We start from the raw sequence: 25,578 nt of genomic DNA on the forward strand, positions 1-25,578 counted from the left end.
TACCCTTAAACCAGTTTTGCCATGAGAGTCCACCATACCTACCTATGGATTGAGTAAGATCCGTCAAGTAAGTTATCATCGATGCAAGCAATAAAAATTGCTCTCTAAATATGTGTGATTGATTGGTGTGGAAGAAATAAGCTTTATACGATCGTGTGATATGGAAGTAATAAAAGCGACATACTGCATAATAAAAGTACATATCACAAGTGGCAATATAAAGTGACGTTCTTTTGCATTAGGATTTTGTGCATCCGACCATAAAAGCGCATGACAACCTCTGCTTCCCTCTGCGAAGGGCCTATCTTTTACTTTTATCTACCACATTGCATAAGAGCCATGGTGATTTTCACCCTTCCTTTTTACATTTTATCCTTTGGCAAGCACAATATGTTGGAAAGATCTTGGTATATATGGCTAATTGGATGTGAGTTTTCATGAACTGTTACTGTTGACATTACCCTTGAGGTAAAACGTTGGGAGGCAAAACTATAAGCCCCTATCTTTCTCTGTGTCCGATTAAAACTCCATACCCATAAGTATTGCGTGAGTGTCAGCAATTGTGAAAGATTATATGATAGTTGAGCATGTGGACTTGCTGAAAAGCTCTTATACGTTGACTCTTTCCTATGTTATGATAAATTGCAATTGCTTCAATGACTGAGATTATAGTTTGTTAGTTTTCAATGAAGTTTACGATTCATACTTGATATTGTGATTGAATTATTACTCTAGCATAAGAAATCATATGACAAGAGTTATATAAGTTGCTGTTCTAAGAATGATCATGATGCCCTCATGTCCGTATTTTATTTTTATCGACACCTTCATCTCTAAACATGTGGACATTTTTTTCGATTTCGGCTTTTCACTTGAGGACAAGCGAGGTCTAAGCTTGGGGGAGTTGATACGTCCATTTTGCATCATGCTTTTATATCAATATTTATTGCATTATGGGCTGTTATTACACATTATGTCATGATACTTATACCTATTCTCTCTTATTTTACAAGGTTTACATAAAGAGGGAGAATGCCGACAGCTGGGATTCTGGCTGGAAAAGGAGCAAATATTAGAGACCTATTCTGCACAGCTCCAAAAGTCCTGAAACTTCACGGATGATGTTTTCCAAATATATAAAAAACATTGAGCTCAAGAACTTCACCAGGGGGGCCACACCCTGCCCACGAGGGTGGGGGCCGCGCCCCCTACCTCGTGGGCCCCTCGTGGCCCTCCGGTGAACATCTTCTGCTGTATGGACTCTTTCGATGGGAAAATAATCACAAGCCATCTTCTCGGACGAAACTCCGCCGCCACGAGGCGAAACCTTGGCGGTACCAATCTAGGGTTCTGGCGGGGCTGTTCTGCAGGGGAAACTTCCCTCCCGGAGGGGGAAATCATCGCCATCGTCATCACCAACGCTCCTCTCATCGGGAGAGGGCAATCTCCATCAACATCTTCATCAGCACCATCTCATCTCAAAACCCTAGTTTATCTCTTGTATCCGATTCTTGTCTCCAAGTCCTGGTTTGGTGCTAGTAGGTTGCTAGTAGTGTTAATTACTCCTTGTAGTTGATGCTAGTTGGTTTAATTGGTGGAAGATCATATGTTCAGATCCTATATGCACATTAATCCTCTGATTATGAACATGTTTATGCTTTGTGAGTAGTTACTTTTGTTCCTGAGGACATGGGAGAAGTCTTGCTATTAGTAGTCATGTGAATTTAGTATTCATTCGATATTTTGATGAGATGTATGTTGTCTCTCCTCTAGTGGTGTTATGTGAACATCGACTACATGACACTTCACCATTATTTGGGCCTAGAGGAAGGCATTAGGAAGTAATAAGTAGATGATGGGTTGCTAGAGTGACAGAAGCTTAAACCCTAGTTTATGCGTTGCTTCATAAGGGGCTGATTTGGATCCATATGTTTCATGCTATGGTTAGGTTTACCTTAATACTTTTGTTGTATTTGCGGATGCTTGCAATAGAGGTTAATCATAAGTGGGATGCTTGTCCAAGTAAGGGCAGCGCCCAAGCACCGGTCCACCCACATACCAAATTATCAAAGTACCGAACGCGAATCATATGAACATGATGAAAACTAGCTTGACGATATTCCCATGTGTCCTCGGGAGCGCTTTACATCATATAAGAGTTTGTCCAGGCTTGTCCTTTGCTACAAAAGGATTGGGCCACCTTGCTGCACTTTATTTACTTTTGTTACTTATTGCTCGTTACAAATTATCCTATCACAAAACTACCTGTTACCACTTATTTCAGTACTTGCAGAGAATACCTTGCTGGAAACCGCTTATCATTTCCTTCTGCTCCTCGTTGGGTTCGACACTCTTACTTATCGAAAGGACTACGATAGATCCCCTATACTTGTGGGTCATCAGTGTCATGACGACATTCACTTGAAGATTTTCAAGGCACCTTTTGGGAACCCAGATTTTCTTCATAGGAGAACCGGTCGTGCAGTTAGTGCCAACATATCTAGCAAATACTTCACCATTCTGATTTTTGAATAGTTTATAGTTGGAGTCAAATGACTCATCATAAGAATATGAAGATTCACATGTAAAGCTAGATAATATAGATGGATCCACTGGAGGTCCCTTTGCAGCAACCCATGAGGTTTTGGGATACTGCTCATGTTTCCAGTAGGTCCCATCAGCATTGAGTTTCCTCTCAAAGGCAATACTTTCTTTCCTAGGGTTCCTGTTGAGGATATGCTTTTTAAGCACATCACAAAGAGCCTGATACCCTTTGATGCTTTTGTACATGCCTGTCATATACAATTCCTTCAGCCCTGCATCATCAGTGATACTAGCAATGTCCTCAGATGAGGAATTAGTGATAGCAGAAACAATTGAAGAACTTGCAGCAGTGGAAGCATTTGAGCATTCAGGTGAAGAATTAGTAGATTCACATTCAATGCATTTCAAACATGGAGGAATAAATTCTTTCTGAGTAGCGCTGATTTGTTGAGCAAGTAATGAATCACACTCCTTTTGAAGATCTTCATAACTCATTCTTAACTGCTCAAGATCTTGCTTTCTTTGAAGAAATTCATAAGAAAGCTTCTCATGATCGGACAAGAGAGTGTTATGATGACCTTGAAGATTGTCAAACTTGGACCGAAGTCTCTGAAGATTTTCAGTCAAAATTTTAGTGCGATCCATTTCCTCGCCCAACATATCATCGCTTTTATCTAGCATGTTTTGAACTTTTTCCAGATCCTTTTGCAGTTTCACAGCAAACTTAGCAAGTTTAGAATAGTTGGGTTTGAGGTTTTCATCAGATTCATCCTCACTTGATTCAGAGGAGGGATATTTGAGTACCTTTGAGCCTTTTGCCATGAAGCAATAGGTGGGAGCGTAGTCATCTTCGCCATCATCAGTAGTGTTGGGGATGTCCATTTTCCTCAGAGTTGAAGATGGACTTGCTGACGAACGCGGTAGCGAGGGCTAGGCTTGCCACACCAGAGTCTGACTCCTTAGATTCCTCATTTTCCTCAGATTCAGCCTCAGAGTCCATTTCCTTGCCAATGAATGCCCGAGCCTTCTTGGAGCTGCTCTTCTTGTGAGATGAAGACCTTGAAGGTTTTGATGAAGAGGACTTTGAAGATTTCTTCTTCTTCTTTGAATCATCAGAACTATAGTCCTTGTACTTCTTCTTCTTTGATTCCTTTTCCCACTGAGGACAATCTTGAATGTAGTGACCGGGTTTCTTGCATTTGTGACAGAGTCTCTTCTTGTAATCATGGGATGAGGAATCTGATCTCAAGTCACCACTTCTTGAGGATTTTCCAAAACGGCCATGTCTTGAGAACTTCTGGAATTTCCTCACGAGCATTGCTAGCTCCTGGCTCAGTTCTTCATGGTCACCAAGGCTGCCACCAGAATCTTCACCTTCAGATTCAGACACTTCCTTGGCCTTCAAAGCTCATGATCTGCCATAACTTGGTCCATAGATATCTCTCTTCTCAGCAAGCTGGAACTCATGAGTGTTTAGTCTCTCGAGGATATCAGCGGGATCAAGTGACTTATAGTCTCCACATTCTTGTATCATCAATGCCAAAGTATCAAATGAGGAATCAAGTGATCTCAGCAATTTCTTCACCACCTCATGGTCGGTGATGTCAGTGGCACCAAGTGCTTGAAGCTCATTTGAGATGTCAGTGAGGCGATCGAAGGTTTGCCGAACATTTTCATTGTCGAGTCTTTCAAAGCGGTTGAAGAGATTGCGAAGAATGTCAACTCGAGAGTCACGCTGTGTTGAGACTCCTTCATTGACCTTGGACAACATGTCCCAGATAAGCTTTGTTGTCTCCAAAGCACTCACTCTGCCATACTGCCCTTTGCTCAGATGGCCACATATGATGTTCTTCGCTCGAGAGTCGAGTTGGTTGAATCTCTTCACATCAGCAGCGTTGATGGTAGGAGTGACAGAGGGAACGCCATTTTCCACAACGTACCAGAGATCGTGTCAATTGCCTCAAGATGCATGCGCATCTTATTCTTCCAGTAGGGGTAGTCCGTCCCATTGAAGGTAGGAGACCCAGTGATATGCCCATTTTACATCATGCTTTTATATTGATATTTATTGCATTATGGGCTGTTATTACATATTATGTCACAATACTTATGCCTTTTCTCTCTTATTTTACAAGGTTTACATGAAGAGGGGGAATGCCGGCAGCTGGAATTCTGGGCTGGAAAAGGAGCAAATATTAGAGACCTATTCTGCACATCTCCAAAAGTCCTGAAACTCCACGGGAATTATTTTCAGAATATATAAAAATATTAGGCAAAAGAAGTACCAGAGGGGGCCATCCACCGTCCACGAGGGTGGGGGCGCGTCCCCTGCCTCGTGGGCCCCCTGGTGGCCCTCTGATGCCCATATTTGGCTATATGGAGTCTTTCATCAAGGTAAAAATCATAAGCAAGCTCACGGGATGAAACTCCGCCGCCACGAGGCGAAACCTTGGCGGAAACAATCTAGGGCTCTGGCGGAGCTGTTCTGTCGGGGAAACTTCCCTACGGGAGGGGGAAATCATCACCATCGTCATCACCAATGATCCTCCCATTGGGAGGGGGTCAATCTCCATCAACATCTTCACTAGCACCATCTCATCTCAAACCCTAGTTCAGATCTTGTATCCAATCTTTGTATCCAAACCTCATATTGGTACCTATGGGTTGCTGGTAGTGTTGATTACTCCTTGTAGTTGATGCTAGTTGGTTTACTTGGTGGAAGATCATATGTTCAGATCCATTATGCATATTAATACCCCTCTAATTATGAACATGAATATGACTTGTGAGTAGTTACGTTTGTTCCTAAGGACATGGGATAAGTCTTGCTATAAGTAGTCATGTGAATTTGGTATCCGTTCGATATTTTGATGAGATGTATGTTGTCTTTCCTCTAGTGGTGTTATGTGAACGTCGACTACATGAAACTTCACCATTATTTGGGCCTTGGGGAAGGCATTGGGAAGTAATAAGTAGATGATGGGTTGCTAGAGTGACAGAAGCTTAAACCCTAGTTTATGCGTTGCTTCGTAAGGGGCTGATTTGGATCCATATGTTTCATGCTATGATTAGGTTTACCTTAATACTTCTGTTGTAGTTGCGAATGCCTGCAATAGGGGTTAATCATAAGTGGGATGCTTGTCCAAGGAAGGACAGTACCCAAGCACCGGTCCACCCACATATTAAATTATCAAAGTACCGAACGCGAATCATATGAGTGTGATGAAAACTAGCTTGACGATAATTCCCATGTGTCCTCGGGAGGGCTTTCCTTTATATAAGAGTTTGTTCAGGCTTGTCCCTTGCTACAAAAAGGATTGGGCCATCTTGATGCACCTTATTTACTTTCATTACTCATTACCCGTTACAAATTACTTTATCACAAAACTATCTGTTACCGATAATTTCAGTGCTTGCAGAGAATACCTTGCTGAAAACCGCTTATCATTTCCTTCTGCTCGTTGTTGGGTTCGATACTCTTACTTATAGAAAAGGCTATGATAGATCCCCTGCACTTATGGGTCATCAAGACTCTTTTCTAGCGCCGTTGCTGGGAGGTGAAGTGCCTTTGGTAGGTGGAATTTCGGAAGGAAAAATTTATATAGTGTGCTGAAATTTACTGTCACTTGTTACTATGGAACATAATCCTTTGAGGGGCTTGTTCGGGATATCTTCACCCCAACCAGTAGAGTAAAGAGTTTCTCCTCAACCTATTAAACCTACTGAAAATGTTTACTTTGAAATTCCTTATGGTATGATAGAGAAACTGCTAGCTAATCCTTTCACAGGTGATGGAACATTACATCCCGATTTGCACCTAATCTATGTGGATGAAGTTTGTGGATTATTTAAGCTTGCAGGTATGCCCGAGGATGTTATCAAGAAGGAAGTCTTCCCTTTATCTTTGAAGGGAGAGGCATTGACATAGTTTAGGCTATGTGATGATATGGGATGATGGAACTACAACCGATTGAAATTGGAATTTCATCAGAAGTTTTATCCTATGCATCTTGTTCACCGTGATCGTAATTATATATATAATTTTTGGCCTCGCGAAGGAGAAAGCATCGCTCAAGCTTGGGGGGAGGCTTAAGTCAATGTTATATTCATGCCCCAATCATGAGCTCTCAAAAGAAATGATTGTTCAAAAAAATTATGCTCGGCTTTCTCTCAGTAATCGCTCCATGCTCGATACTTCTTGTACTAGATCTTTTATGATGAAGACTATTGAATTCAAATGGGATTTATTAGAAAGAATTAAACGCAACTTTGAAGATTGGGACCTCGACGAAGGTAAGGAGTCATGTATAACACCTAAGTTTGATTGTGTTAAATCTTTTATGGATACCAATGCTTTTCGTGAATTTAGCACTAAATATGGACTTGACTCTGAGATAGTAGCTTCTTTCTGTGAATCCTTTGCTACTCATGTTGATCTCCCTAAGGAGAAGTGGTTTAAATATAATCCTCCCATTGAAGTAAAAGTAGTTGCACCTATTAAAGTTGAAGAAAATACTATCACTTATAATGATCATGTTGTTCCTACTGCTATATTGAGAAACCACCTTTCCCTGTTAGAATAAAGGATCGTGCTAAATCTTCAACTGTGGTCAAAAAAGTAATATTAAGACACCCAAACCCCCTGACCAAATTAAAGTTGAACCTAGTGTTGCTATGGTTAAAGATCTCTTGGCCAATAATATTGATGGGCATTGAGGGAGTCCTAGATTAGGGGGTCTCCGGACAGCCAGACTATATCCTTTGGCCGGACTGTGGGACTATGAAGATACAAGATTGAAGACTTCGTCTCGTGTCTGGTTGGGACTCTACTTGGCGTGGAAGGCAAGCTAGGCAGTACGGATATGGACATCTCCTCCTTGGTAACCGACCTTGTGTAACCCTAACCCTCTCCGGTGTCTATATAAACCGGAGGGTTTTAATCCGTAGGACAACATACAACCATACCATAGGCTAGCTTCTAGGGTTTAGCCTCTCCGATACCGTGGTAGATCAACTCTTGTAATACACATATCATCAAGAATAAATCAAGAAGGACGTAGGGTTTTACCTCCATCAAGAGGGCCCGAACCTGGGTAAAACATCGTGTTCCCTGCCTCCTGTTACCATCCGCCTTAGACGCACAGTTCGGGACCCCCTACCCGAGATCCGCCGATTTCGACACCGACATTGGTGCTTTCATTGAGAGTTCCTCTGTGTCATCGCCGTTAGGCTTGATGGCTCCTTCCATCATCGATAGCGATGCAGTCCAGGGTGAGACTTTCTCCCCAGATAGATCTTTGTGTTCGGCGGCTTCGCACTGCGGGCCAACTCGCTTGGCCATCTGGAGTAGATCGAAAGCTACGCCCCTGGCCATCAGGTCAGGTTTGGAAGCTTAGATTACATGGCTGATATCCGTGGAGACTTGATCTTCGACGGATTCGAGCCCCTGCCTTGTGCACCACGCGGTCACAATGAGTACGATTTAGCTCTACCTTCGGACCGTATTCAGGAGATCGCACCGGCAGCCGCTCCGAGCCTCAATTCGGAGCCAGTCGCGCCATCCATGGACAGGTGGATAGACCCCGTCACGGAGGCCGTATCCTCAGCGGCGATCGAGTCAAATATCGACCTTACCCTTCACGAGAGCCGTGTTGCCATACTGCCGGATCCTTCCCCGGCCACGGACTCCGAACCGCCTGCGCCCGTGCCTATCAAATCCGACTGGGCGCCAGTCATGGAGTTCACCTCCGCGGATATCTTTCAACACTCTCCCTTCGGCGACATACTGAATTCATTAAAGTCTCTCTCCTTGTCAGGAGAGTCCTGGCCGAACTATGTCCGGCAGGATTGGGATGCGGATGACGAAGAAATTCGCCGCCCACCCACCACCCACTTAGTAGCCACTGTCGATGACTTAACCGACATGCTCGACTTCAACTCTAAAGACATCGACGGTTTGGATGACGATGCAGGAGACGAACAGGAACCACTTCCCACAGGGCACTGGATGCCCACTTCATCACATGACGTATACATGGTGGACACACCAAAAGAAAACAACGACGAGGAACGAAAGGATGCAATGAAGGGTTGTCCCCTCGAGAAGCAGTCAAAGCGGCGGCATAAGCGCCGCTCCAAATCCCGCCTCGGCAGAAACAACGATCATATAGACCCAGCGTTAGAGCAGGGTGAACCATCGGCGGACCACAACAACACAGAGAATCAAACTGAACAACCCGACTCTGTCAAAGATAATAGTCCGGACGACATCACACCGGACAGACACCCGGAGCAACAGAATGCCCATCGAAGGCTTGTTGCCATTGCGAGGAGTCTAAAAAAGCAGAAGCAAAGGCTCAAGGTTGCGCAAGACACACTCAGAATCAGATGGAGTAAAGCACTCAACACAGCAACGAAGTACGGCGGTAATCGCCCCACTAAGAGCTACCCGAAGCGGAAGTTGCTACCTGAATTCGATGAGGAGGCCTTAGATCCCCCACAACCAAAATTAAAACGGCCATCTGGCTGGATAGACGACCTCACGGCCAACATAGAGCGGCAAACAACGCCGCACATAAGCCAATACGCGATCCACGCGAGGGCTCGCATCAAAAGGACGGCACAACCGGATCCATCTATGGACCACGCAAGCGCGCTCCAGCATACGATGCAACACAACAAACATCCGAACAACGCGGTACACCTAGACACAGGGGTGCGGCACACCCCCTATGTTTCACCGACGAGGTGCTGGACCATGAATTTCCAGACGGATTCAAACCCGTAAACATAGAGGCATACGACGGAACAACAGACCCTGGGGTCTGGATTGAGGACTATATCCTCCATATCCATATGGCTCGAGGAGATGACCTCCACGCCATTAAGTATTTACCCCTCAAACTCAAAGGGCCAGCTCGGCACTGGCTTAAAAGCCTCCCCGAAAGCTCCATTGGAAGCTGGGAAGAGCTCGAAGACGCTTTTCGGGCAAATTTTCAATGGACTTATGTCCGACCTCCAGATGCGGACGATTTAAGTCATATAACTCAACAGCCCGGAGAGTCAGCCCGAAAGCTTTGGAACAGGTTTCTTACTAAAAGAAACAAATAGTTGACTGTCCGGACGCCGAAGCCTTGGCAGCTTTTAAACACAGCGTCCGAGATGAATGGCTTGCCAGACACCTTGGCCAAGAAAAGCCGAGAACAATGGCAGCATTAACAAGCCACATGACCCGCTTTTGCGCGGGCGAGGACAGCTGGCTAGCCCGATGCAGCACCAGCGACCCAAGTACATCCGAAGTTAGAGATGGAAACGGAAAATCACGATGCAACAAAAATAATAAGCACCGGAATAAAGAAGACAACCCGAAGAGCACGGCGGTAAACGCCGGATTCAGAAATTCTCGGCCAGGTCAGCAAAAGCCGCCCTCTAAAGGCAGCAGAGACAAATTGTCCAGCCTAAACAAAATTCTAGACCAAATATGTGAGATCCATAACACCCCTGGTAAACCCGCTAATCATACCCACAGAGAATGTTGGGTCTTCAAGCATGTGACGCCCGAGACCGATGCTCGAGAAGACTTCCATATGTTCCGGGTTTCGCCGTGTGTTTCATTTGTGCCGCCCTTTTATTTTTTTGCATTGCGTCATGTCATCATGCCATCATCTCATAAATCTTTTGCAACTCAACTAAATAAATTGCATGGATCTTTGGTCCATTTAAATCGAGGGATATTCACTATGGTGATTACTCTTTAAAACATATTCTCCCAATATTTTAGGGAGCTATATAAATTATATTCCAATATTTTTGAATCACCCATAACACACGTGCAGATAATCCCATGCCTTTCTGCTTCGAGTTGATCTCCAAACCTTGCCAAAAATTATTTCTTCTTTTTTTGAGGCTCCTCCAAAAGTCTCAACATTTTTGGACCTTACCAAACCTCACTTCCTATTCAAATCATTTGGAATTAATTTCAAATGAGTTTGAATTCAACTTCAACCGCGTGCCCACTTCTATTTTGCGGGATCAAGCTCATTTTTACAAGTTCGGGGAAATTATCCCTATGCGCAAATCCTTTCCATACCCTCTCCTTCTTTTCCCTCTCTCAATTTTCTTTTCTGCTAAAGGATATAAGAGAAAAGAGAGAGAGAGAGAGAGAGAGAGAGAGAAGCCCAGCCTAGGCCTAAGGCCTAGCCACAAGTCTCCCTAGGCGCCGCCTCCCTCTCCACTAGGCCCATCTCTCCCCGCTACCCACCTGGGCCTCACAAACTCCAGCACCGGCCCACAGCTAAGGCCCGAGCGAACCCTTGCACCGTGCTTGATTTGTCGGTGCATGTTGCCCTCTTTTACCTTGTCACCATCATGTGGGAACCCGGTAGCCGGGAGCACAGAGCACCCCACCTTCTATCGCATGTCACGCTCCCGTCGCACTTTCTTTGCACCGGGATCTCAATCGAGTTACCGGAACCGGAACGTTGCCGTGGCACCATTTCGTATCATTGCCGTGGCTCCCCTTTTCATTTCTGCCCCGATGACGAATGCTTCTTAATATTCTCTTGTCAACTTTTCTTAAAATTGCATAAAACTTGAGCATGTCATCCGCATCATGTTAACAACATTAAGATGGCTTAAATTGTTGTTGCACCTAATTACTAATGCATGTGGGGATTTATCGGATTCGTTGTTTGTATCCGGCCCCATTTAAATTGCTTAGATTGTGTAGTTTACTCATGTTTCACCTCTTGCCATGTTAACCAACCTTTAATATTCTTGAGTAGATAACCGGGAGAGAACTAAATAAGTCATGTGGTGTTTTCTTCAATATGCAACTCCGTTGCATATTGAGCTCCACTTAATTTGTAGGATTGCTTGTGCACTTTGCCATGCCATGCATATTAAACTGGACATGCATCATACTTGGTTGTGCATTGTGCCATGCTTATGTGGTGGTTGTTTTACTTTGTTGTTTGCTTCTTTCCGGTGTTGCTTCTTCGGGTTAGTTCCGATAACATCGCGTTAGTGAGGATCCGTTCGACTACGTCTGTTTGCCTTCTTCATGGACTCGTTTTTCTTCCTTGTGGGATTTCAGGCAAGATGACCATACCCTCAAAATCACTTCTATCTTTGCTTGCTTAGTTGCTCGCTCTTTTAGTATGCCTATGTTGTGATACCTACCACTTGCTTATCATGCCTCCTATATTGATGAACCAAGCCTCTAACCCTCTAACCCACCTTGTCCTAGCAAACCGTTGTTTGGCTATGTTACCGCTTTGCTCAGCCCCTCTTATAGCGTTGTTAGTTGCAGGTGAAGATTGGAGCTTGTTCCATGTTGGAACATGGATATTTTGTTGGGATATCACAATATCTCTTATTTAATTAATGCACCTATATACTTGGTAAAGGGTGGAAGGCTCGGCCTTATGCCTGGTGTTTTGTTCCACTCTTGCAGCCCTAGTTTCCGTCATATCGGTGTTATGTTCCCGGATTTTGCGTTCCTTACGCGGTTGGGTTATAATGGGAACCCCTTGACAGTTCGCCTTGAATAAAACTCTTCCAGCAAGGCCCAACATTGGTTTTACCATTCGCCACATAGCCTTTTCTTTCCCTTGGGTAGGCCTGCCCAAGGGTCATCTTTATTGAACCCCCGGGCCAGTGCTCCTCTGAGTGTTGGTCCAACCCAGAGCACCGTGTGGGCCGTCCCTTGGCAAGTTGGGTTACGTTGGCTCCTGTACGCTTAGCTTATCCGGTGTGCCCTAAGAACAAGATATGTGTAGCTCCTATCGGGATTTGTCGGCACATCAGGTGGTCTTGCTAGACTTGTTTTACCATTGTCGAGGATGTCTTGTAACCTGGATGCCGAGCCTGATTGGGTTGTCTTGGGAGAAGGAATATCCTTCGTTGACCGTGAGAGCTTGTGATGGGCTAAGTTGGGACACCCCTGCAGGGATTTGAACTTTCGAAAGCCGTGCCCGCGGTTATGGGCAGATGGGAATTTGTTAATGTCCGGTTGTAGAAAACCTGAAGTTGACCTTAATTAAAATACATCAACCGCGTGTGTAACCGTGATGGTCTCTTTCCGGTGGAGTCCGGGAAGTGAACACGGTGTTGGAGTTATGCTTGACGTAGGTTGTTCTAGGATCACCTCTTGATCATAGTTTCTCGACCGCGCTTTGCCTTCTCTTCTCGCTCTCATTTGTGTATGTTTAGCCACCATATATGCTAGTCGCTTGCTGCAGCTCCACCTCATACCTTTTACCCTTCCTATGAGCTTAAATAGTCTTGATCGCGAGGGTGTAAGATTGCTGAGTCCCCGTGACTCACAGATACTTCCAAAACCAGTTTGCAGGTGCTGATGTTACCGAGCAGGTGACGCAACCAAGCTCAAGGAGGAGCTCGATGAAGATCTTGTCCTTTATGTTGCTTCGTTCTAGTTGATCAGTAGTGGAGCCCAGTTGGGGTCGATCGGGGATCTGTGTAGCATTTGGGGTAGTCTTCTTTTATTTTGGTTCCGTAGTCGGACCTTGATTGTATCTGGTTGATGTAATGCTTTAATTCATGTATTGTGTGAAGTGGCGATTGTAAGCCAACTATGTATCTCTTTCCCTTATGTATTACATGGGTTGTGTGAAGATTACCTCACTTGCAACATTGCTTTCAATGCGGTTATGCCTCTAAGTCGTGCTTCGACACGTGGGAGATATAGCCGCATCGAAGAGAGTGTGGCTGCCTTGGCAGCCGCACACAAAACGGCCTCACCAACTAAAGCACTCGATAGGTCGTAAAGACTATGGACACGGTTAGACGAGTCCGACGCAGCTATATGTACTTCATACAGGTTTGACGGCCACACCCCTATTACAAATACAAGGGGCTCAACGAGCGCAGACAAGTGGCAACTTTTACTCATCTTGAATTGTACATGGTTTCTTTAAACCTACCTTTTTGCACGACAACTTTTCACCTCAGTTCCTCTCTTTTACAGATGACCATCGTGCTACACCCGTCCAGGATACGGCACAACAGAGACATAGGCGCAGATGTGCAGCAGGGACCCGTTCCAAGGATTCTTTTTAGATTAAGACCCTGCGTAAACCTTTCTTACTGTCTCTTGTTGATACACATCCCTCGGATTCTCATTACTATTGAGAAGGATGTTGACGTCTTGGCATGTGGCCACGTCAGAATAATGCACGTACCTGGACACCAGGGGCTTCTTACAAAGGGCACCGTTTAGGCCTGATTTACACCATAAAGACCGAATACCTTAGGGAGTGTTCAGCGTCGCGAGTTTGGCCTTATATGCATCAGCTCCGAATCATGTCTTTGGTCAAATGATGGGTTTGCCCGGCTCCTGTGTTTTGCTGCCTTATGTTCCGCTCTATCGGCTAAGGCGGCACCAGGAGAACTACTGCGATTGTGCCCTGGTTCATCCGGACAAGCACCTCAGTAGAGAAAGCCGAAAACTAACTATCATGATATAGCATGAGACTGGTCAACCACTCGATGACCTATCGGAATGTTAGAATTCCTCCGCCTTAACGAAGGGCCGTTTCCCGGCCAGGCATGTACGCACCCCGAATTCGGATGAGTGCGGAGCCACCAGGGGCTATGTAGTATCCCCACTGTCAAACTCCTATGGCTAAGTGAAAGTGTTAAAGCTTTATAGTCCGGTTGCCTAGTTCATTGCGCCATCACCTCCTTATTAGGACCAAGGCGTTGGATTAAGTGTGAATACGCGTCTTCTGCGAACACCCCCACATTATATGCATGGGGGCTGAAGCCGACGACTGCAATCTTTCAGGTTATACACATGTATACATAAACAGCCGCACAGGAGGCATCATATTACTTTCAGGCAAAAGTATAAATACAACCTTGATAAAATTAATAAAAACATTGTTTTTACAATGGGAATACATGTCACTCAAACATAATATTCTTCGAGCACTGGGCCTCTATCAAACGAGCACCCTCAAGAACTTCTTCAAAATAGTGCTCAGCACCCACTCGGCCTATGGCCGAACCCTGCGCCGCAACAGTGGTAGCATCCATCTCCGCCCAGTATGCTTTGACACGGGCAAGGGCCATCCGTGAGCCTTCTATGCACGACGACCTCTTCATCACATTGATGCGCGGCACCGCACCAAGGAACTGCTACACTAAGCTAAAATAGTTGTTCGGCTTTGGCTTTTCCGGCCACAGATAATCTACGATGGACCTCATGGCAAGTCCGGACAACTTATTGAGTTCGGCCCATTCAGCTAGCTGATTGGTTAATTGAAGCGGACACTCTGGCATGTTGAACTGCGACCAGAACAGCTTGTCCACTTCATGGTCTGTTTGATCTCGGAAGTATTCGACCACATCGACAGCGCTCGCCGCCAAGTCCAGATATGTGTCCGTCGAACTCCACAGCCGATCCAGAGGAGCATACCGCGGATCTCCGAACTTCCTCCGCAGCAAAAAGGGCTTCCCAGCCACAATATCATAGGCTTCACGCAGTTCCTCCTTCTTCGCTCTCATATCAGAGCGGGTGTCTTTGGTCACCATCGTGGCCTTTTCAAGGTCCGTCGCCTTCGCTCAGTTTTCTTCTTCAAGGAACTGGCAACGGTCGCCAGTGTCTTTTAACTTTACAGCCATCTTGTCCATTTTCTCTTTTCTCTCGCAATGTGCGGCCTTCTCGGCTCTCAACTCTTCGGCCACCTTCAAAGCAGCCGCATTACTAATCCTTGCTTGTTCTTTGGCTCGGGCAAGTTCCGCCCGAAGGGTCTCCACGATGGCAGTTCCATCTGTAGTCACAACATATTACAGATACTGGCATCACGCTGCTCTTCCTATGTGACATTCACCAGAAAACATTACTTACCCTGCGCCTCGTCAAGCCGCTTGTTAACAAGCTCGATGTCGGCATCTGCCGCATCCTGTTGCCGCTTTAGTTCGGCAAATTCATTAGTCCGGCTAGCCACCGGAGCTTCCACCACCTGCACATAAATGCGGTATGGTTATTACCTGGGACTACGATCCTCTGTTTGCCGCCGTTCTCGACGACAACCAGAGCCTCAGGGGCTACTATCTACACAGGGCACACCTAAAAATGTGCGGTACTATCACAAATGTATATCATTTCACGTACCTCAAAACCCGTCAGTAGACTCATAAAGGCTTCATGCAACCCGCTTTCGGCATACGAAATCCTTTCCATCACCGTACCCATCAATGTATGGTGTTCTTCTGAGATAATTGCTCGCTCTAGCAGATCCCTCAGTGCGTCCGACCACATACCAGATGGTGCCGGATTCTTTTGTTTGCTCTCTTCAAGAGCCGGAAACTGGGACTTCGGGCGACCATAGGATTATCTTCTGGCCTCACCTGATCTGGCGAGGCCCTCCGTGATGACACTTCAAGGTCGCCCGCTTCTTGAGCGGGGGAGTCCGAGGGAGGCGTTTCGCTCTCCATCATCTCCGGAAGAAGATCCCCCGAAGACGAGCTCTGCTGAGAAGGGCTAAGATCCGAACTGCAAGATAAATGCTTCGATTATTTTCCTCAGAGGTAAGGTAGTATATATTCACTATTAAAGTACTTTTTGATTACTTACAGCTTGTTAGAGGGCTGATCCACGCGCGGACTTTGTGCAGCAAGAGCACCCTCCAAGGCAGGACCCTCTGGTGGAGATTTCTTCTCCCGTTTGGAAACCTTGGTTTCCGGATCTTCAGAGGCAGTCCTCTTCCTTCCCCGAAGCGAGAGAAGGTCAGATTCTTCCCCTTGGTTATCCTCCTTCATGGAGGCACTCATTCCCTCTGTTGGAATTTGTAGCGATGGGGGCCCGCTTTCGCCCTCATTATTCCCCACTTTATCTTCCTTTGAGGGCTCCGGGCAAGGTGCTAGCTCGAGCATCTTTTCCAGTACCGGATTGTCCAAACCCTCAGGAAGGGGGGCCGAACACCGAATCATCTTCGCCTTTGTTAGCCAGTCCTGGTCAAAGAGCGATTTCTCAGAATAACGTCATGATAAATGAAAGATGGTGTGTTCGGCTAGAGGATTACTTACTTGGTCGACGATGCGGTTGCTACTCAGGCCCACGTCCTCAGTAGTATCGGGACACTCTATTTGGGGTCCAAAGAATGATTTATACATCTCCTTGTTCGTCAGGCTAAGGAAATTCTGGATAGTGCGTGGTCCTTCTGGGTTGAACTCCCATATGCGGAGGGGCCGGCGTTTGCAAGGCTAGACTCGACGAACCAGCATGACTTGCACCACCGTAACCAGACTGAAATCTCCTTCAAAGAGATCTTGAATACGGCTTTGCAATATTTGCACATCCTTGGCTGGACCCCAGCTCAGCCCTCTGCTGATCCATGACATCAGTTGTGGTGGAGGGCCCGAGCGGAAAGCAGGGGCAGCCACCCACTTGGCACTTCTGGGAGCTGTGATGTAAAACCACTCCCGTTGCCATAATCCGGACACTTGTGGAAAGGAACCCTTTGGCCATGGAGCTCCAGCGATCTTGCTTATTAATGCGCCTCCGCACGCTACATGCTTCCCCTCGACTATCTTCGGCTTCACGTCAAAGGTCTTAAGCCACAGGCCGAAGTGAGGGGTAATGCGGAGGAAGGCCTCACATACGACAATAAATGCCGAGATGTGGAGAAAGGAGTCCGGGGCTAGATCGTGGAAATCTAGCCCGTAATAGAACATCAAACCCCTAATGAAGGGATCCAGAGTGAGTCCTATACCTCGGAGGAAGTGGGAGATGAACACAACGTTCTCGTTGGGTTCGGGAATAGGGACGACCTGCCCTTGGGCAGGCAGCCGATGCGAAACCTTGGCAGTCAGGTATCTAGACTCCCTCAACTTCTTTATATCCTCTTCCGTAATGGAGGAGGGCATCCACCGGCCTTGAAGGCTAGATCCGGACATGATTGAAGGTCCGAAGCACCTGACCTAGGCTTTGGGTGTTAGAACTTGAGGCGGGGGAAGGATTTGATTGAGCACGGGAGGGAAAAAGGTAAAAGCCTTGTCCCTTTATAAAGAGGGCGAATATCAAGCATCCTCCTAGTGGTCATTTGGGACTTGCCTAAAATCTAGGACTCCTAGGCACGGTTGGGTTACCCACGACCATATTGATGAGAATCCCATAATTAGGGGAACACGATCTCTGCTTTGACAAGACGTGTCAAGAAACCGCATCACGTTATGTGTGGAGCTGGTTGAAGAAAAATGGTTTGAATAATCACTGAGCCATGGCCGATGTCATGTTGCCAAAGCGTGTCAGCGGATTAAGATTTGTGGAAATATTCTTCTCTCTACGGTGGTATGTGGAATTTATTTTGCAGGGTCGGACACTATCCTGGTATTCAAACTCTTCTGTGATGTGTTCGGAGGAGGAACCCACCTTGCAATGCCGAAGACAACACTGCGCGCCGAACTCATCGCCATTGAAGCCTGGTTCAGGGGCTACTAAGGGAGTCCTGGATTAGGGGGTCTCCGGACAGCCGAACTATATCCTTTGGCCAGACTGTGGGACTATGAAGATACAAGATTGAAGACTTCGTCTCGTGTCCGAATGGGACTCTACTTGGCGTGGAAGGCAAGCTAGGCAGTACGGATATGGACATCTCCTCCTTTGTAACCGACCTTGTGTAACCCTAACCCTCTCCGGTGTCTATATAAACCGGAGGGTTTTAGTCCGTAGGACAACAGACAATCATACCATAGGCTAGCTTCTAGGGTTTAGCCTCTCCGATCTCGTGGTAGATCAACTCTTGTAATACCCATATCATCAAGAATAAATCAAGCAGGACATAGGGTTTTACCTCCATCAAGAGGGCCTGAATCTGGGTAAAACATCATGTTCCCTGCCTCCTGTTACCATCCGCCTTAGACGCACAGTTCGGGACCCCCTACCCGAGATCCGCCAATTTTGACACCGACAGGCATGTTATTTACTTCTGTGATGAAGCTGCTAGAATTGCTAGACCTGATACTAAAAATAAACATAGACCTGCTGTAGGCATGCCTGTTATTTCTGTTAAAATAGGAGATCATTGCTATCATGGCTTATGTGATATGGGTGCTAGTGCAAGTGCAATACCCCATTCCTTATACAAAGAAATTATGCATGATATTGCACCTGCTGAGATGGAAGAGATTGATGTTACAATTAAGCTTGCCAATAGAGATACTATTTCACCAGTTGGGATTGTTAGAGATGTTGAAGTCTTGTGTGGGAAAGTTAAATACCCTGCTGATTTTCTTGTTCTTGGTTCCCCACAAGATAACTTTTGTCCTATTATATTTGGTAGACCCTTCTTGAATACTGTTAATGCTAAGATAGATAGCAATAAAGATATTGTTTCTGTTGGTTTAGGGGATATGTCCCATGAATTTAATTTTGCTAAATTTCATAGACAACCCCATGATAAAGAATTGCCTAGTAAAGATGAAATTATTGGTCTTGCTTCTATTGTCGTGCCTCCTAGTGATCCTTTAGAACAATATTTGCTAGACCATGAAAATGGTATGTTTATGAATGAAAGAAGGGAAATAGATGAAGTATTCTTTAAAAGGGACCTATTTTGAAGCACAACTTGCCTGTTGAAATCTTAGGGGATCCTCCTCCACCTAAGGGTGATCATGTGTTTGAGATTAAGCCTTTACCTGATACTCTTAAATATGCTTATCTTGATGAGAAAGAGATATATCCTATTATTATTAGTGCTAACCTTTCAAAGCATGAAGAAAAGAAATTATTGAAAACTCTGAAGAAGCACCGTGCTGCTATTGGATATACTCTTGATGATCTTAAGGGCATTAGTCCCACTCTATGCCAGCACAAAATAAAACTGGAGAAAGATGCTAAACCGGTTGTTGATCACCAACGACGGTTAATCCCTAAGATGAAAGAAGTGGTAAGAAAAGAAATACTAAAGCTTCTAGAGGCGGGTATAATTTATCCCGTTGCTGATAGTTAGTGGGTAAGTCCTGTCCATTGTGTCCCTAAGAAGGGAGGTATTACTATTGTTCCTAATGATAAAGATGAATTGATCCCACAAAGAATTGTTACGGGTTATAGAATGGTAATTGATTTACGTAAACTAAATAAAGCCACTAAAAAGGATCATTACCCTTTACCTTCTATTGATCAAATGCTAGAAAGATTATCCAAGCATACACATTTTTTCTTTCTAGATGGTTATTCTGGTTTCTCTCCAATACCTGTGTCAAAAGAGGATCAAGAAAAGACAACTTTTACTTGCCCTTTCGGTACCTTTGCTTATAGACGTATGCCTTTTGGTTTATGTAATGGACCTGCTACCTTTCAAAGATGTATGACTGCTATATTCTCTGACTTTTGTGAAAAGATTGTTGAGGTTTTCATGGATGATTTCTCCGTTTACGGAACTTATTTTGATGATTGCTTAAGCAACCTTGATCGAGTTTTGCAGAGATGTGAGGAAACTAATCTTGTCTTGAATTGGGAGAAGTGCCACTTTATGGTTAATGAAGGTATTGTCTTCGGGCATAAAATTTCTGAAAGAGGTATTGAAATTGATAAAGCTAAGGTTGATGCTATTGAAAAGATGTCGTGTCCTAAGGACATTAAAGGTATAAGAAGTTTCCTTGGTCATGCCGGTTTGTATAGGAGGTTCGTTAAGGACTTTTCTAAAATTTCTCGTCCTCTGACTAATCTTATACAAAAAGATGTTCCTTTTGTCTTCGATGATGACTGTGTAGAAGCATTTGAAATACTTAAGAAAGCTTTGATTTCTGCACCTATTGTTCAGCCTCCTGATTGGAATTTACCATTTGAAATTATGTGTGATGCTAGTGATTATGCTGTAGCGGATGTTCTAGGACAAAGAGTTGATAAGAAATTAAATGTTATCCAATATGCTAGTAAAACTCTAGACAGTGCCCAGAGAAATTATGCTACTACTGAAAAAGAATTTTTAGCAGTTGTATTTGTTTGTGATAAGTTCAGACCTTATATTGTTGATTCCAAGGTAAATATTCACACTGATCATGCTTCTATTAAATATCTTATGGAAAAGAAAGATGCTAAACCTAGACTTATTAGATGGGTTCTCTTGCTACAAGAATTTGATTTGCATATTATTGATAGAAAGGGAGCTGAGAACCCCGTTGCACACAACTTGTTTAGGTTAGAGAATGTTCTTGATGACCCACTACCTATTGATGATAGCTTTCCTAATGAACAATTAGCTGTCATAAATGCTTCTCGTACTGCTCCATGGTATGCTGATTATGCTAATTATATTCTTGCTAAGTTTATACCACCTAGTTTCACATACCAGCAAAAGAAAAAGTTCTTCTATGATTTAAGACATTACTTCTGGGATGACCCGCATCTTTATAAAGAAGGAGTAGATGGTGTTATTAGATGTTGTGTACCTGAGCATGAACAGGAACAGATCCTACGCAAGTGTCACTCTGAAGCTTATGGAGGACACCATGCTGGAGACAGAACTGCACATAAGGTATTGCAATCCGGTTTTATTGGCCTACTCTCTTCAAGGATGCCTATAAGTTTGTTTTGTCTTGTGATGAATGTCAAAGAATTGGTAATATTAGTAGACGTCAAGAAATGCCTATGAATTATTCACTTGTTATTGAACCATTCGATGTTTGGGGCTTTGATTATATGGGACCGTTTCCTTCCTCTAACGGGTATACAAATATTTTAGTTGCTGTTGATTACATTACTAAGTGGGTAGAAGCTATTCCAACTAGTAGTGATGATCATAACACCTCTATTGAGATGCTTAAAGAAGTTATTTTTCCGAGTTTGGAGTTCCTAGATACTTAATGACTGATGGTGGTTCACATTTTATTCATGGTGCTTTTCATGAAATGCTTGCTAAGTATGATGTTAATCATAGAATTGCATCTCCATATCATCCACAGTCTAGTGGTCAAGTAGAATTGAGCAATAGAGAGCTTAAATTAATTTTGCAAAAGACTGTTAATAGATCTAGAAAGAATTGGTCCAAGAAACTTGATGATGCATTATGGGCCTATAGAACTGCATATAAAAATCCTATGGGCATGTCTCCGTATAAAATGGTTTATGGTAAAGCATGTCACTTACCTCTTGAACTAGAACATAAGGCATATTGGGGCATTAAAGAGCTCAATTATGATTTCAAACTTGCCGGTGAGAAGAGGCTTTTTGACATTAGCTCACTTGATGAATGGAGAACCCAGGCTTATGAGAATGCCAAACTATTTAAAGAAAAAGGTAAAGATTGCATGATAAAAGGATACAAAAGCCTGAGTTTAATGTAGGTGATTATGTATTATTATACAACTCTCGTTTAAGATTTTTTGCAAGCAAACTTCTCTCTAAATGGGAAGGTCCTTACATCATCGAGGAGGTCTATCGTTCCGGTGCCATAAAAATCAACAACTTTGAAGGCACAAATCTGAGGGTGGTGAACGGTCAAAGAATCAAACATTATATCTCGGGTAATCCCATAAATGTTGAAACTAATGTTATTGAAACCGTAACCCCGGAGGAATACATAAGGGACACTTTCCAGAACGTTTCAGACTCCGAAAAGGAATAGGCACATGGTACGGTAAGTAAACCGACTCCAAAACAGTTCTAATGGCAATTTTTCTTTGTTTTGGAATATTTAAGAAAATAGGAAAATAAGAAGAAGTCCGGGAAGGACACGAGGCATCCACAAAGGTGGAGGGCGCGCCCCCTGCCTCGTGGGCACCTCGTGTGCTCTCCGGACTCCGTTTTCTTGCACGATACTTCTTTTGGTCGGTAAAAATTCATTATATAATCTCCCGAAGATTTTCACCACTGTATCATGCAAACATCCTCTGCTTTTGTTTCAAGCTATTTCTGTTGCAGATTTAGAGCAAGATGTCTTCTCAAGAGTTAGTCGGGGAGAGTCGGCTGTCTCATCCGACACCAGTGCCAAGAGCAAACAGCAATGCTGACCACTTTGGGCCATCACTGAGGAAGAGATGGAGGCTGACTTGAAAAGGATAGATGCCATGGAGGGGGATGAAGAAGTTACTTCTTGTTTCCGAGCTGGATTCACGATGGGGGGACTATAGAGCTTGGCTATTCCAAACTCGGTCATCCCTTCCAATGTTAGATTTCTTTCTTATGAAAATACGAAAAAGAGTGTTACTGGTTCTCCCGCAGCGATGCAACATCCTTGGGTGAAAGGAGCTTTAGCCGTCACGGGCAAGCTCCGTAAGGAAATAATGGACCTCAAGCAGCAAGCCAACAAGCTTGAGGAAGAGAATCGTATCCTGAGGGGCATCATCGCCAAGAATATCACATCACCACCCCCGAAGAAGGAGACATAAACACATGGGTATGGGCACTCCCCTTGGCAACTTCCAAGCATGGGGGAGTGCCCTGGTATCGTATCACCATCACACTTTTATCTTTACCGTTTTTCTTAGTTCGATCCTTTTCGTAATATCTTGATCTAGTAGAATAAAGTTTTAGTATGATCTAGTTTTGAGTTTTGCTTTATGATCCTTCTATGTAATCGAGTCCGTGAGCTATATATAATAAAGATTAGTGTTGAGTCAAGGGCTTGATTATTTTGCTATGATCTTGAGGGAATAGAATAAAAGAGAAGAAATAAAAATAAATAAAGAGATCATATGGACCTTATGGAGAGTAATGACTTCACATATAAAGAGTATGATGAATAAAAATTGTTGAGAGTTGACAAACATAGTTTTGGTCATCGTTGCAATTAATAGGAAGTAATAAAGAAAGAGAGGTTTTCACATATAAATATACTATCTTGGACATCTTTTATGATTGCGAGCACTCATTAAAGTATGATATGCTAAAGAGTTGATGTTGGACAAGGAAGACAACCTAATGGGTTATGTTTTCTTGCATCTGAGATAAATTATATTTTCATGGATCATCCTGTTGGGGAACGTAGTAATTTCAAAAAAATCCTACGCACATGCAAGATCATGGTGATGCATAGCAACGAGAGGGGAGAGTATGTCTACGTACCCTCGTAGACCGAAAGCGAAAGCGTTTGTCAACGTGGTTGATGTAGTCGTACACCTTCACGATCCGTCCCGACCAAGTACCGAACTGTCGGTGTACTAGAGTAGGGGTACCCTAGTATCCCGAACTTGTGCACGGGCAGTCGCAGCATCCCGCGGCAAGGCTTGCCGGGTGACCGCCAAGGTCCTCCGTGGTTCCTTTGGAGCCATTCAAGAACAAAGTATCCAAGCCAAGGAGACAAGACCCCGGCAAGAGGAGCTTGCCGGGAAAACCAACCAAGGCACCTCAAGACCCCGGCAAGAGGAGCTTGCCGGGAAGGCCAACCAAGGCAAGGCGCTTAAGGAGACAAGACCCCGGCAAGAGGAGCTTGCCGGGAAGGCCACCCAAGGCATCTCAAGGAACTTGCCGCGGCGCGCCGCGCGCCCCGGCAAGGCCCGATGAGCGACAAGCTCCCGGACGCGACAAGACAACGACCGCGGCAAGGCGCTTGCCGCAACAAGCCACTACTCTGTGCCCGCGCTCCAGCGTATCCACCAACGTGTCACTCTGGGACCCTTCCAGGCGTGCGTGGCGGGAGGCTGTGCAGCCAGCGGTGCGCGGTGGCAAGCGGCGCTGACAAGTTTGCCATCGTGGCGAGCGGTGGCGCCCCTGACGGTCCCTTTTACACTATTTAGGTGACACAGACGGGCATTTAATGCCCTTGTCCCCTGCCGTTAGGGTTAGGTATGATACACTGTAGCAGGTAGCTGTACCTACCGCAGCACCTTTCCATTTTTACCCTTTGCCTCCGTTGCCACCTGTCGGTGACCCCTTGAGCATATAAAAGGAGGCCCATGCGCAGCATAGAGGAGGGGTTTTGGGGGGGAAACACTCACGCTCGGTCTCGTTAGCTGCTGGTGTGTACTGTAGCACTCCGCGCTCCCGGGCAAGAAATCAATACCAACCACAAAGTAGGAGTAGGGTTTTACGCATCCGTGCGGCCCGAACCTGGGTAAATCGCTCGTGTGCTTCGCCTCGATCCGCTCTTTGCACGATCTCCGTCCCCACCGAACCGAAAGGGACTCGGTCCGCCGGTCCCATAGGTGTTCGTGGACCAGTACCCCGACATCTTTGGCGCGCCAGGTAGGGGGCGTCGAGGTTGTGTGAGCCAGATCCGGCGTTCTCGCGAGCTACATCTTCATAATCTTCATCGACATGCCGCTGAAGAAGAAGGTTTCGGAGGCGGCTGCTCTGTCCGCGCTGAACCCACCACCGCCGGAGCAAACGGCTGGTGGGGCAGATGCCGGCGGAAGAACGGGCGTCGACGAGGGAGCTCACGGTGCTGCCAGGTCCAAGGACAAGGCTGCGCTACCCATCGGCGGCGTAGCCGGCTCCCACAACGACCGGGCGCACTCCAAGACCTCGGCGTCCGTACATGCACCGCGCCCATCTCAGGAGGTGCGGGACCGGCAGCGTCATGGTACTCACGGTACCATGCGTTTGCTGGACCAAGATTGAGCTGGCGGATCTCGGAGTGCTCAAGACTAGCATGCACGCCAGCATGCTGGCACAAGCGAGGTACGGTCGCCCGGACGAGATACTGCTCCTTCTAACATAGTTAGAAGTCCGAGCATATCCCGCTCCTCGCACCGTTCGCCACCGCCACCCGCCACTGCGGCAGAAGCTTTGGCGCGAGCTCAACTGCTCCTAGACTACCCTCCAACGGCGGACAAGATCGACGACTGGAGGGCCACCATTCAGAATCTCATCGGCTTCACCAACGGCGACACTCAACGGCAGCCGAGCACGTGCAGCCGCGGCAAGTCAGCCAGGCACGAGCCGGTGGCGACAAGACCGGTGAGGGTGCAACCACTGTGCACTCTCCGCCCCGAAGGCCAAGATCGCCGACTCGCCGGATCCACCTCGACAGCGACTCCACCGCGTCATCAGATCCACGAGCTCGCCGCGATCAGCGACAAGTTCTTCATGAACGACAACAAGAAGACGCTCGTACTCGCATCGAGCGC

This window comes from Triticum aestivum, chromosome 2A, assembly GCF_018294505.1.
Source record: "Triticum aestivum cultivar Chinese Spring chromosome 2A, IWGSC CS RefSeq v2.1, whole genome shotgun sequence".
NCBI classification, from domain to species: Eukaryota; Viridiplantae; Streptophyta; class Magnoliopsida; order Poales; family Poaceae; genus Triticum; species Triticum aestivum.